The sequence below is a fragment of the Cebus imitator genome, unplaced genomic scaffold, assembly GCF_001604975.1.
Source record: "Cebus imitator isolate Cc_AM_T3 unplaced genomic scaffold, Cebus_imitator-1.0 Scaffold172, whole genome shotgun sequence".
Classification (NCBI taxonomy): domain Eukaryota; kingdom Metazoa; phylum Chordata; class Mammalia; order Primates; family Cebidae; genus Cebus; species Cebus imitator.
In genome coordinates, this window is record NW_016107487.1 from 267,831 (window position 1) to 282,746 (window position 14,916).

The following is a 14,916-nucleotide window of genomic DNA, read 5'->3' on the forward strand; positions in this document are numbered from 1 at the left end:
ATAGATATAATATCCTTATTTTACAGAAAGAAAAACAAAATGAAGTGACTTGCCCATGGTCACTAGTTATTGTCTGAAACAGGACTTGAACCAATTCCATTCTTCACCCTGCTATACCTGTTCTCTGTAATGTGTCACTCACAGCATCAGAGAAAGGAAATTCTATACAGCGTATACGCATTTAATGGCCTGCCAAAGCAATCGTCTCCTTGGTTCTTTCCCAATATCACACACACAAAGAACCTATTCTGGTTCTTTCTAACCATCTCCTTTTTTAAAACTTAAAAATGTATGCTATTTTTACTCTTTAAATGCTAACAAGCCATCTGTTTAATAATGCATTCTTGACCTTGTTGTGGATGAAAAATTTTACCACCCTGTGTTTCTTCCAATCTACAATTTCCACATTTGTAATAATCTGTTATCTCTTCTAAAGTCCCCTCTTCTTTTCTTCATTATTTCACAGAAGTCCACAACACTAATTGTCACACCTGTGAGTTTGCTTTAGTGCTGTGGTTTGTATTTGTTCAGGCTCAGAGGTTGTAACTTTTGTAAATGATCTACATATTATACTTTTTGTTTTATGTCAGACATCAGTTCCTTTTTTTTAAGAGTTGGAGTCTTACTATGTTGCCCAGGCAGGACTCGAAATCTTGGAATCAAGTGATCCTCCTGCTTCACCAGCCTGAGTAGCTGGGGCTACAGTCATGCACCACCATTCCCAGCTACTTTTTGTTGTGGTGGTAGAGACAGGGGTCTTGCTATGTTGCCCAGGCTGGTATCAAAATCCTGGGCTCAAGCGATCCTCCCTTGGCCTTCCAAAGTACTGGGATTAGAGGAGTGAGCTACCACGCTTGGTCTCATTCATTCTAAGATGCATACGTTGTCACATTTGCTGTCTCTGAAATTAGAATGCATTGTATAATAGATAACATATTATAGTTTAATTGGCAGGGCTTTAAAAATTTTTCTTTTGTAGTAGTATATCAACGCTGGCACATCTTACAGTAAACAATGCAATATATTATTTGCATTTGTTTACATATGCACAGGATTGTCTGAAAGGATTCTCAAGGAACTGGTAAAATAAACAGCTCATAGGGAGGAGAACTAGGTGGCTGGGACACAGAGTGACAGAATTTCAATTGCATTTCCTTTTGTGTCTTTCACATTTTGAATCACACCACAAATGTCAGCAAATAAAACATGACGACAATAGATTCCAATGTGAAAAGTACAACTGGACATGAGCTCTTGCAACACCATGACTTCACAAAGATTTGCATACAGTACAGTTCTGTGTTTGTTTCTAGAGATGACCAACGAACACTGTGAAGGTAGGGCTGTGCCACTGCATGCTTACCTCTTAATGCAGAGTCCAACATGGCGCCTGGTCAGGGACTGACTTTAACTGGTATCATGCCTTTCTCTCAAGGTTTTGGTCACTTTTAAATCATTAACCAGATCTTTGTTGGTTAAAATTAAGTTCAATATAACTGTTTCCCTCATTGCTTTCTCTACCTTCCTGTTGATGAAATTGTTCTGTAAGGAAAGACATAAATATATCAGATGCTCTGCTCTTACTAGATTTTGACTTCCAACAGAACCATAGAACAGCATGTAGGGAAATGAGAAAAACATCTTGAGAAGAAAAGAAAAACAGTTTAATTGGCACCAATGCACTTGACAATTGAGTTACTATAATGGCTCATATGTGTTATTTGCTAAATGAACCAGGGGATTCTGGAAATGACTGTAAGATGTTGGCAGTTGCGCATGTCACTAAAAGGATCACTGCTGATTCCTTCCTGTTGATGAGGCTATTTAGAAACACAAATAGCCACTTTCCAGACCACGCTGAATATTATATACACCAAAAAAGCCACACTAAATCTGAAATAAGCAGAATCAATCCTAGCAATCATACTTGGCAAAGAATAACTGATAACCAGTGAAGATCTGTGATACCAGGTCTATTCCAAAAATAAGTCAAAAAGTTTCATGTAGAATAGAGGTACAGTTTTCAGGGCCAGAGCTTTCAAGTTTGACATAGAATCCAAGCCAGTGCTGGTTGGGTGTGGAAAAGGGCAGGCTCCAGGGTGATTACTATCAATTTTTGTTAGCATTTGTGGTTCACTCTTATCAGCAGGTTGGTACAGGGTGAAGTCAACTTAAAGCCCAGCAGTAAAATGAACAATGTTTTTGTAGCTTGCATGTTGGAGATGGATACAGTAACAACATTTTCTAGAATTAGGACAGACTTAATTTAATAATTTAATATAAATTAACTTTTCAATAAGACTGATGGCTCAATGTGTAACTAACATTAAACGTTACCTGTAATAACTTTTCAAAGCAAAGCATAGACTATTTGTTCCAATCTGTGGTGCAGAAAATATGATTTTCTTACTTAAATAATCAGATGATAAGTTTTACTCCCAATTCTTTCCTATGATTTCCCTTTAAGAATCACTGGCTTGCCTGTTTCCCTGTGGCTTTTCTTTCTCTGTCACACATTTTGTACTCCATGATGTGATTGTTCCAAAGGTCCTGTGCCAGAGATCCTTTCTTTCTTCCTCAGATCCACTTGCCACCTTTCTCCACCCTACTTTCTGCCGCAGGAGGCTGACCTCTATAGTCAACCTCAAGGGCTCACACCCACCAGCTTTCAGCTGAGTTTGGCTTATGGGGACCTCTAGCAGGAAATAGGGGTTGGAGGTAGAAGGGGCAGGGGAGATGAAGTTAGGGTATGTATTCTCCACTTTTGCCAACTCAGTTTGACTGTGTCCCTTGACCAAAGAGATCAACCATATTTACTGCTCCTCTCAAGAGGGCCAACCATACAGGACTCTCTCCAGCTATAGTAACCATCCCTTCTCATGATCCCTTCGGATCCAGAGGTTATAGCAGGATTCTCCTGAGGTCCCCTCATCCTTGCCCACACCCTTGCAAACAGTGTATCTTAATTTGAATGCAACATTTGTCTCCTACTGGGACCCAGACTGATATACTCCCCTACCAGAGACCTAGCCTAAATTTGATTAAATGAAATAAAATGTCCTTTGAACCAGAGTTTTAAAGAGTGCAACTGGTACATGATCCATATCACTGTCATTTGGAACTTGATGTAAAAGGCAGATTCCTAGGCCCCACCCAACTCTCTCTCTGGAAGTCAGACTGGGGAATCAGTATTTTAAACAAGTTTTCTAGGTGATATCTAGACACAGCAAAATGAAAGAACTTGTCACAGAACAGATGATGTCTTAAAAATATGCTGCTAATGAAGCTAAGGCTTTTTCAAATCTTGTCAGGAAACTAGAGCATTATCCCAATCTCCCACTAGGACTCTAGATTGCTTTCCAAATCTCATCAAGCAGACAAAAATAAAACCAAGAAAATTAATGCAAGATAATGACTAGTGTGAATTGGTTTCCTAGTGACTATGAGACCTTTCTTAGGGTGAGAACGTTATTTACAAGTATGGCATAAATTTCAGAGGTCAACCATATAAACTTGAAAATTTTCTGATGGAAAACTCATTAAAAGTAAAATTAAGAGACAGATGATAAACTGGGAAAAATATTTGCAATGCATATCAAAGAGCCCTGAAGTGGTACTTTTGGACAATACTTTCCAGTTTTCCAGTTTCTTGGATAGGCAGGGGAGAGAGGATTTACTGACCTCTTCACTCTAGCATAGCTGGAAGTCCCACTTCTATCTTAAAAAACAGTCCAGCAAACAAAATCTCAATTGTCTTCCCACAAAGCACCTAACAAGTAGCATATTTCATATGCTTGAGTTTCCCTTGCCCATCCCTGGTGAAAATAAAAGCAATGAAATAGTTTCCTATGACTCAAAAATTGGAAGGGGTGATAGAATAGGTGGCAGAAGTAGTCTAAGTTCAAAATGAAGTGCAAGTGGGTAAATCAGTTTCTCAGCACTTCAGGGTTAGTTACGTTTAAAATAGATATTTCTATTAACATCAACCTTTCTATTTCAAACACCTCCTTAAAAAGTCACAGGATATTTCTTTGATGACCTAAATTATGTCAAAACCTTTTCTGCTTTCAGACATTTACTCCATGGCCCCACCTGCATTGACACCTGCCAACTCAACCCAAGAAACTCTCTGAAATGATTCTCCATGCTCATGTGTACTAAGGAAGGGTTGATAGAATTAAAATGACAGCTTATGGCCAGAACAATTTCATCCCCCACCAAACCCATAGACTTCTGATGTGAACTTCATAAGAATTTCTGAAGGAAATAAATATGACGTACAGTCACAGAGAACAAGGAGGCTTTGCTCAGGTCCCGTGACTTCTGAAAACATTCAAAGAGGAATACATTTGAGTGAGGTTTCTCCTCTTCTCCCCTCCTCTTCCTTCTCCTCCTTCCTTCTCTTTATTTTCTTTCTCTTCTTGGTCTATTAATTCAGACTTCTTCTGGTGTTCATTGGAACTGTGCACTATTCGGGTACAGCATTCTTTTTGCCCTTCAATTGAGTTGATACTGACCAGGCATGGTAGCTCATGCCTGTAATTCCAGCACTTTGGGAGGCCGAGGCAGGTGTGTTGCTTGAGCTCAGGAGTTTGAGGCCAGTCTGGGCAACACAGTGAAACCCCATATCTACTAAAAATAAAAAAAATTAGCCAGGTGTGGTGACACATGCTTTTAGTCCCAGCTATTTGGGAGGCTGAGATGGGAGGATCACCTGAGCCTGGGAAGTTGAGGTTGCAGTGAGCCATGATTGTATCACTTCATGCCAGCCTGGGTGACAGAGGTAGACCCTGTTTAAAAAAAAAAATTGAGTTGACACTGTCGGTATAGTATGACTTTCTTGTATATTACCAGTAAAGACTTTTAACAGCATTATTTGTCTACTAAACAAAGTCGACTGCTTTTAAATTAAAAAAAAATACCAAAATTCTGCCTCTTATATTTTGAAATAATCTGGGATATTGTTTTTAATATATTTTTGTATATGCACTCTTCCTTATTTAGACTCTGGCTCTCTGGACTCCAACTCATGCAGTTTGTTTGCCAGGAGAGCCACTGGATTATTTAAAATATTTACAACATTAATGTACTTGCAGCAACAGATAATTAATAAATGCAGATTTAGATGAAGTAGGTACTACATTTTTTTTTTTTTTTTTTTTTTTTTAGTGCTTGAAGTTTTTGACAGATAAATTATGCTCTGTATCTTTGGGTAAAATACTTAAACTCTCTAAGCTTCAATTTCGTCATCTTAAAATGGGGATAAGTATAGCACCAATCTGTCTCAAACAGTTATTTTAAAAACTAAAAAACAAAACAAAACACAAATGTGAAAACACCTAAAATAAGTATATAAGGTGTTATTACAGTATCTTTAAAATATTAAGGCAATCTCTAAGGGTTAGCTATTTTTATTATTTTTGATTAATAAACTATACTATAGTAATCAATGTGGCTAGCAGGAACTATGAATATCTGGTCTGCCTTTTGGAAGGGCATGTTTAAGGGTAAGCCCCATAAAATGTTGTATAGTATTTCAAAACCATACTGCTGTAGCTCAGTTCCCTAGCTTTCTAAGCCAAATATACCCTAAGAATTAGGGCAGTCTTTCTGTAATGCATAGAACACCCCATCAGAATCACCCGGATCATCACAGACATGTAGATATTACCTTAGACCCACTAATTTGGGATTTTGGGGGCTGGGAACTGAAAGTTGGGCATTGGTATTTAACAAAAGCTCTCTTGGTGATTCTTAGGTGAATTAAAATTTGGTAAGTACTAGCTACATGATTTCTAGTAACAGGCTTGAAAGTTATAGGAATTATAGACCTGGGATGTTCTGATTGACAAAAATTTACAGTAGGAAGTCATGAGAGGCCCTTGTATTTCTGCTACACTCTATATTCCAGGATGCCACAGGAGTTTCTTAGTAAACAATCTGAATTTTCTTATATTCAGATCATGGTCCAGTCTAAACAAAATATCCAGTTATGCTGTGTGAACATTATGACTTAGCTAACTTTCCACATTATTTGCTAAAGCTCACAAGTGCCACTTTCCCAATTTAAAAACATTGCTTTAGTAGGATAAATTCATGTACTTTAAGCTCATAGTTTTATAATCTTTCACTGTGAAATTAGGTCATTTTTCTGCAAAGAATGCTTTCTATCTGCATTGATGTTTGGGTTAGGAAAGTTCCCATATGGCAAAAATGTTGGTGGTTTTTTTGATTTCACCTGTTTAAATGATTCAGCTTCTTTAAGGATGCTTGGCTGTGGTAAAGTTTTCTCTGAGATCAACGAAAGAATCATTTTTCTGTGTACTACTATGTTGGCAGTTGCCTGTGATAACATACAACTCTTAAAGCCGGACGTCATATTTGATAAAGCACTGCTACATATAAATAACTCTCATAATTCAATAAACAAAAAGTCCAATTAAAAATTGACAAAAGATTTGAACAGACACTTCACCAAAAAACATATGTAGATGGCAAATAAATGCCTTACTAATAAAAATTGTTAGTCATAAGGGAAATGCAATACACATATTAGGATGCCAAAAAGTTTGAAAACCTGACAGTATCAAGTTCTGGCAAAAATATGGCACAGTTGGAACTCTCATGTATTGCTGGCGGGAGTGCAGAATGATACAGCTACTTTGAAAAACAACTTAGTTGTTTCTTATAAAACTAAAGACACACTTATGACTCAGCAATTCTGTTCCTAGGTGTTTATTTACCCAAGAGAAATGAAAACATATGTCCATAGAAAAACCTGTAGATGGATGTTCACAGCAGCATTATTCGTAATAGCCAAAAAGTGGAAACAACTAAAGTGCCTATCAACTGATGAATGGACAAACACACTGTGGTACAGCCGCACAATGGAATGCTAACTGGCAATAAAAAGAAACAAACTACTGATGCATGCAATGACGTGGATTAATCTGAAATGTATTATAATAAGTGAAAGACATGAAACCCAAATGGTTACATGCCATGTGATTCCATTTATATGACATTGATACAGTTTGGCTGTGTCCCCACCCAAAATCTCATCTTGAATTGTAATCCCCAAAGTCTCCATAATTCCCACGTTTCAAGGATGGGACCAGGTGGAGGTAATGGAATCATGGGGGCAGTTCCCTCCATACTGTTCTAGTGATAGTGAGTGAGTTTCATGAGAGCTGATGGTTTTATATGCGTCTGGCACTTCCCCTGCTTGCACTCACTTTGTCCTGCCACCCTGTGAAGAAGGTGCCTGCTTCTTCTTTGCTTCTGCCATGATTGTCAGTTTCTGGAGGCCCCCCCAGCAATGTGGAACTGTGAGTCAATTAAACCTCTTTCCTTTGCAAATTACCCAGTCTCGAGTATTTCTTCATAGAAGTGTTAGAACACACTAATTCAGACATTCTGGAAAAGGTAGAATTATTGGAAGAGAAAACAGATCAGTGGTTGCCAGCGACTGGTGGAGGGGGAGAAGATTGACTATAAAAGGGTATTTTTTTGAATGATGAAAGTGTTCTATATCTTGATTGTGATGATGGTTACACAACTCTATGTGTCTGAAAGAATAAAAAGCAGATTTTTACTCTATGTAAATTATACTTCAATAAACCTGACTAAAAAAAGCACACACAAATTTGGACATAGACTGATCTGACACACTGTGTTTTTCTGAATTTGAATTCCAGTCAGTATATGAAGGCTCTAGTGCTAAAATTCTGACAATATGCATTGCTAGATGAATGTTTCAAGCAAGCACTTTGCAGGATAGTTCCAATTTATTAAAGCGGAAGATGGACCAATGGTACTAAATATAATATTTAGTTCTGAATTACAGTATCCAGAAACGGCTACCTGTGGTTAGACTAGATTTGACTAAAATAAATCTGGCCCCATTATGCTGCCATTTATCCCTTTCTTGAAATTAACCAGCCATGGCATCATTAGGATCTTAATGAGCCCTCTGGGGTTTCCATACTTGGATCTCAGACTGTTTAATAGATATTTTAGGCCTTTGAGGTGATCCCTGAACACAACTGATGAGAAAGTCACCAGGAGAAAAAATTTCAATATATTTACTTATGATTGCAACCAATTGAGTGCCTCTTAGCCTCTTGTGACTTTGCAAGGTAAGTGATGAGTGGAAGAGTGAACCATGCAATAGGTACGGTATTTCATCTATTATTTATGTTTTTTATGGGTCTTAATCATATTTCTAACTGCATTCATTACAAAATACCTTGGAAATTTGTACAAAATAAGTAGGATAAAGCACTGAACATTTTAATTTTCACCTAAAGATAGAAATTATATTGTATTTCAATATGCAGTTTCCACAATTTTAGTTTGTGTGAGATAAATTTAAAGGTAGGTAATCCCTTTGATTCCAATTCCTTGACAAATCTGTACAATTACTTTCCTGAGCCTTAACTGATGCCTCCTCCAGATTCATTTAGTATTTAATAAAGACTCAGGTTTTAATCTCTTGAATCTTTATTCTTTTATAAGAAAGACTGCCAAAGTTACTCTGGCTAGAACAATGGCATCAGCATTAGTCTAGCACTTTGCAATCATGCTGCTGTTCCCAGCTAGACTGAAAAAGATAATAGAACAGGCCAAGTTTGAGAACCCACCTCCCAGCCTGGTCGATCTCACTAATAAGAAACTCCTTTTTCATTTGGGAAACAGAAGTAGGCCCCTCTCTGTTTACTAGTCTCTTGGATTTTGTAGTAAATCTCTAAATTTCTGGCTGAATTAGTCAGAGAAGTTCATTGACGCCAAATAATTTTAGTGTTTAGAAATAAGAACGTCTGACACTGGGACAAGAGTAGAGGTGGGAGCTAATATGTAATTTTTTTTCTTTTTTGAGATAGAGTCTCGCTCTGTCACTCAGGCTGGAGTCCAGTGGTACAATCTTGGCTCACTGCAACCTCCGCCTCCTGGGCTCAAGCAATTCTCCTGCTTCAGCCTCCCAGGTAGCTGGGACTACAGGCACGTGCCACCATGCCCAACTAATTAAATATGCAAATTTTGAACTAGGGCTCCATTTGTTTGTACACTCTTTAATCCGAAACAGCCATTTTTTTTTGCCTTTTCTAGTTGTATTAGAGTTCTCCAGAGAAACAGAACCAGCAGTGTGTGTGTGTGTGTGTGTGTGTGTGCACGCGCGCACGTGTGTGTATGTGTGTGATAAACACAGCATAAAGATATATGAGAAAATATTTTTTAGGGAATTAGCTCACAAAATTATAGAGGCTGAGAAGTCCAATGATTGGTCATCTGCAAGCTCGAGGTCCAGGGAAGCTGGTAGTACGGTAGTAGGGCTCAGTCCAAGTCTGAAGGTCTCAGAACCAGGGGAGTCAATGGTGTAACTCTCACTGCATGGCCAAAAGCCTGAGAACATGGGGGCGAGAGGGTGTGCTGATTTAAGTACTGGAGTCCAAAGGAACGTGGAGTTCTAATGCTTAAAGGCAGGAGAAAAAGGGTGTCCCAGTTCCAAAAGAGAGAGAGAAAGAAAATATTCTTCTCCTCTTTGTTCTATCTGGGCCTCAGCCAATTGGATAGTGTCCACCAGAATTGGGTGAGGGCAGATCTTCCTTATTTAGTCTACTGATTCAAATGTCAGTGTCTTCTGGAAATACTCTCACAGACACACCCAGAAGTAATGCTTTATCAGCTGTCTAGGCATCCCTTAATCCAGTCTCGATGGCACCCAAAATTAACCATCACACTGATTGTCGCTCAGAGATAAAATGTTTGAATTTGCAAAAGTATACCTGATTTTATTTATTTATTTTTGGGATGGAATCTCGCTCTCGTTGCCCAGGCTGGAGGGCAATTTCGCGATCTCGGCTCACCACAACCTCTACCTCTCGGGTTCAAGCCATTCTCCTGTCTCAGCCTCCCATGTAGCTGGGCTTACAGGCATGCACCACCATGCTTGACTAATTTTTTTTGCAATTTTAGTAGAGATGGGGTTTCACCATATTGGTCAGGCTGGTATCAAATTCCTGACCTCATGATCCACCCACCTGGGCCTCCTGAAGTGTTGGGATTACAGGCATGAGCCACTGCACCCAGCCACACTTGATTTTTGAAATGCTAACCCACCTTCTGTGTGTCAAGAGCTTCAACTTACTTTTCTCGAAAGAGAAAATTTTTTTTTTTCTCTAGACATATTATTGGGTCCAGGAGTTAGTCTACTATTCTATGGAGTACCTACTATATGCCAAGCATTATTAGGCACTGTGCAAGTAGAGGGAGAAGTTGGACAGGGAAGGAAAATTTGTTTTTACTCTCGACATATTTTTGGGTCCAGGAGTTAGTCTACTATTTTATTGAGTGCCTACCATATGTTAAGCATTATTAAGCACTGTGTGTGTGGAGGGAGAAGGTGGAGAGGGGAAGATAAAAAATTATCAAGACTTAGTTCCTAGATCCAAATATCTATTAGTAGGTGAAACAGTTGCATCCATTAATATAGGAAGAATTTTTGTTCTTGTGAAACTTAGTTTGAGGCCAATAGAGAGAATGGCTTTGTTATGTTTTAAGTGGTTAGATAGTGCTTTATCTAGAGTATTTACAGATTCAACAGTTCTGGAGCACCTTAAGCATTGAGAGTCTCACTGGCCCCACAGTGGAGACAGAAAAGGTCTTTGCTTTGAGTTTGTGGTACAGTTGGCCCTCTGTAACTGCATTCGTGGATATGGAACCTGTAGATATGGTGGGCCACCTTTTTCTATCACTGATTGGTTGAACATCTGCAAAGTCTGGTATCGGTGGGGCATCCTCAGACCAATCCCCTGTGGATAGAGGGCAAATTGTATGTGGATGACTTTAAGAGTATTTGCTTTGGAGTAAAGTAGATCATTGGATTTGAACCTCAGATCTACAATTTATTAGCTGATATAACCTTGGATGAATTATTTAACTTCTCTATACCTGTTTTTCTCATTTATAAAATGGGCATAACAACAATATTGCATTGGGCTAATATGTGAATTATATATGTAAATACATCTAAAAGCATTAACTTAGTGCCTGGCACAGGTAAGTAATTAATAAAGGTAAGTTATTACTATTATTATTACATTTGTCCTAGGGAGCTAGAACCCACAGGGAAAGGACTTGAAAATGGATAACAACATACAAATGATAACATATCAGTGAATATCATGGAAAGAGCTATATATTTTGGAGTGATAAAACAACCTCCAATCAAATCAAAAACACATCTTCATTACTCCCAAACCCTATTGCATAGTCTCAAGTGGGCATCCAGATTATTCCAGGCTCTGAGTCTAAACCCATAAATTTCTTGGAATTCAGCACTTTAGATCCAAAAGTGAACAATAGATTGGGCAAGGTCCTAGACAGAAAAGGCAGTTTTGTGGCAAGGCCTGGTTTATGCTTAAGTGGTTACAAATTTCCCTTGACAGCTTGTAGTGGAAGTGGCTCTCTTGCAGAATTCCTAGGGAAATATTCTCTGAACAGTCCTTATTTGCCTTTGGACTAGGCCATCACATACATACTTTAATTTTAGAGAATGCTGCTTCAGGTTTTATTTTCCCCAGATGTCCGATGTGTAAAATCTTAACGGGCATTTATTTTAGTAATCTTTTTTTCTTCCCCAACTGTAATGCCAAAAGCTCTCGTGGGGAGAGGACAGTCAAGGTTCAATGCTTTGCTGGCCCATTCTTACTCTCCTCCTCACTGTAGTGAGGCTACTACCTGTATACCCCAGCCCTTCAATCTACACTGTTTTGCTTGTCTCTGTCTCTTGTGGCTGTACAGTATGCGGTTCCTACTCTTGGTTGTAAATTCCTCCAGGGCAGGAATTATGTCAAAAGACTTTGCAGTATATTGATTCACCTTTACCCTTACTACCTCTGCAAGGGGATTTGAATGTCCCCTTCAAAATTCGAGTTGAAACTTAATTGTCATTGTAATAGTATGAAGAGGTGGGCCCTTTAGGAAGTGATTAGGTCATGAATGGGTTAATTCCATGATCATAGGAAGGTTAGTTATTTCATGTTTTGACACAACAACAAATGCTCTCTGTCTTGCACTTCCCAGCCTTCAGAACCACGAGCCAAATAAATCTGTTTTCTTTATAAATTTACCAGTCTGTGGTATTTGGTTACAACAGCAGAAAATTGACCAAGACAACCCCCTACCATAAACCTGTGTAGCACAATGCAACATCAAAAGTAGGTGAATAGTAAATAGTAAATTATTGTTGTTGATTTTTATGATCTGGTTTCTCTTCCCACAATCCTGAACGATAAGGGGTTCTCTAGTATTTTTTCAGGACCACAAATTGTGGAGGAGACTGTGGTTGTGGTAGACAATTCTAGGCCTTCTGGAACCATCACAAAAGGCAACATATGGCTGTGCTAATTAAAAAGGAAAAAAAAATCTCTAAACAATCTCAGAAACTGATCTTTAGTGGCCAGAAATATCAGATATAGAAGATTAGATTTAGTAAATTTAGAAAGAGTTCTTTTTTTTTTCCCATTACAAAAATTATCCAGTAAAATCTATGCACATTTTGGGTAGATCTGAAACAAGGGACGTTCACAGGTCATTTCAATAACTTGCTAGGCTTTTCAGTACTCAGAGTCCCTGGAAATGAGTCCTCAGCAGTGGAAAGCAGCTTTTTAGAAATTTCTAAAACAAATCCATGGGGTTTTGATCTGCTAAATTCTAATGTAGACAACAGCCTTATTCCCCTACTTTTATAATCTAATTATTTGGCTGTATCTGTGGGCTTAAGAGCTTAGTATGCTTGGTAAAAACACGTTAAAAAAAAAAGTCATTTTTAATTGCTACGAACCAGCCCTACCCCAGCGCTCTCTCGGGATTCTCGCTCTAGCCCCGCCTGCCTCCGCCCCGCCTGCCTCCGCCCCGCCCCGGTAGCGCTGCGCCTTGGCAGCCGTAGCTAGCTTAGACCGGAAGAAGCGAGGCGGAACCTCCGGCGTTTGAAAAACTTCCGGCGGGAACCGGAAGGTGCGGTGGCACACACAGAATTCCACGGCTTCTGACGTGCCGGGCGGGAAGGTGAGCTGTGCGTGCGCCGTGGCGGTCGGCTTGCGGGCTCTAAAGAGCCCGGCGCCCGGGCTCCGGTATTTTTGGGGCCATTAAAAAAGTTCTGAGCGCTCATTTGGGCAATAACACCCCTTTTTAAAAAGTGAGAAGTTCATTACATTTTACTGTCAGCCGTCTCTCACAATCTGCCACCCGAAAACCCCTCCTAGCTGCCGCGTGTCACCTCTTTTCAGCCAAATTGCTTTATCTCTTAGCGCGTAAGAACAGACATGGAAAAGCCTGGGCAAACCTGGATTTTTTTATACCTAAAATTATCGAAGGTGGGAGAGGAAGCACCCTTTCACGGTCATGGTGGCCCTGTGTGAATCAATGCACCTTCAGTAGTGTGCCTGGCATCTAGGAGGCGCTCAGTAACTGGAGGAAAGGAATGAATTGGGAGCTCTCTAGGCAACTTTCCTCGAACCCCTCACGTGACATGTCATTAACATAATGTGTGTGGAGCGGGAAACAAGACTAGTCTTGGTGTTCCAGGCACTGGACTGTAGTCCTTTGCCACATATCTTTCCCCTTTGAGTAAACTGACCTCATTGGGTCTCAGGTTTCTGAATATAGCGGGACTCTCTGAACTCAGAGGTTCTTTCTAGCTCCAGTATTTTGTTTTTGTGACTTGGGAATCTGCTAATATTCAAGCACTCTGTTGGTCCTTCAGGGAAGCTTGTTTAAGAAATTGTTGTCCTTTGTTCGCCTTCTTGAAGTTAAATTTTTTTTTGCCCCTTTCTCCTCATTTTCAGTCTTCCTAGTTTAGTGGCTGTTCCCTTAATAACATCGTAGCAGTCTCCAAATTATTGATTTGGGATATGCTTATGTGCCCACAGTGATTAAGATAGTTTGAAAGGAGGGAGAAATCCCAAGTCACTGAAGAATAGGAATGTTCGAATGTGCTGTCCTTTCTTCAGAAAGAGATGATTACCTAGTGTGACATTGCCTAAAAGTTGTGGAAAATAAATGTATATTCCTCTGTAGAGACTGTATTTGTACATACTCTGTTCATTTAATAGTTGTAGGGCAGCTGTTAAGTGCTAGGTTCTATGATATGGAAGTGAATAAGGCACATTTATTTCCTTTCTTCATGGTATTTACTCTCTTGACAGCAGTGCAGGCAATAAACAAATAAAATAAAAGAGTATAGATTATGTTATAACCTACTGTGTACAGGAAGTAAATAGGCTCATTTAAAAATATAACTGAGAAACCTATTTTAGGCCTAAAATGTTAAGATCTAAGGGATGCAAAGGAGACAGCCAATTGACAAGCAGAGGGAAGAATACTCCAGGCAGAGAGAACCTGAGTTGGGAAAGAATGTTGTGACAAGAGCTGAGGAGCTCTAGCAGGTGGTAAAGGTGGTTAGAAAGGTGGGCGGGGCTCTGTTCCATAGGGCCTTTATGAAGGCCATCGGAAAAAATGTGGTTTGATTCTAAGTGAAGGATGGGGTGGGAAGTAATTCAGTGTTCCTAAAGCATTTTCTAAATGATCTTGAGTTGATATGTAGAGAATGAGTTGCAGGGGCAAGAGTGGAAGCAGGGAGGGCAGTTAAGAGGCTAGTGTCGTAGTTCATGTGAAAGAGGTTGAGGACTAAAGACTCACTGAAGATTGTGAAGATTCAAGACATATTTTGGAGGAAAAACTTAGGTGACTTAATAATATTCTGGATATGGGGATGAAAGAAAAAAAGATTTGCAACATTTTGACTTAGCAAATGGAACTTTGGAGGATAATGATATGTTCATTTTCTTGATTGTGGTGATGTGTATGCCTATGTCAACACTTACCAAACTTGTATACCTTAAACATGTGCAGTAT

At 39.2% G+C, this 14,916-nt stretch overlaps 1 protein-coding gene across 1 annotated transcript in view; it reads left to right on the forward strand.

Annotated features, from left to right (window-relative positions):
- The first annotated feature begins 12,996 nt into the window (after window positions 1-12,996).
- The window catches only part of SRBD1 (S1 RNA binding domain 1), a 226,268-nt gene continuing 224,348 nt past the window's right edge, over window positions 12,997-14,916 (forward strand). The window contains exon 1 of the mRNA XM_017544825.2: window positions 12,997-13,068. The gene's annotated coding sequence lies outside the window, so the exon portion shown is untranslated. The remainder of the gene's footprint in view (window positions 13,069-14,916) is intronic.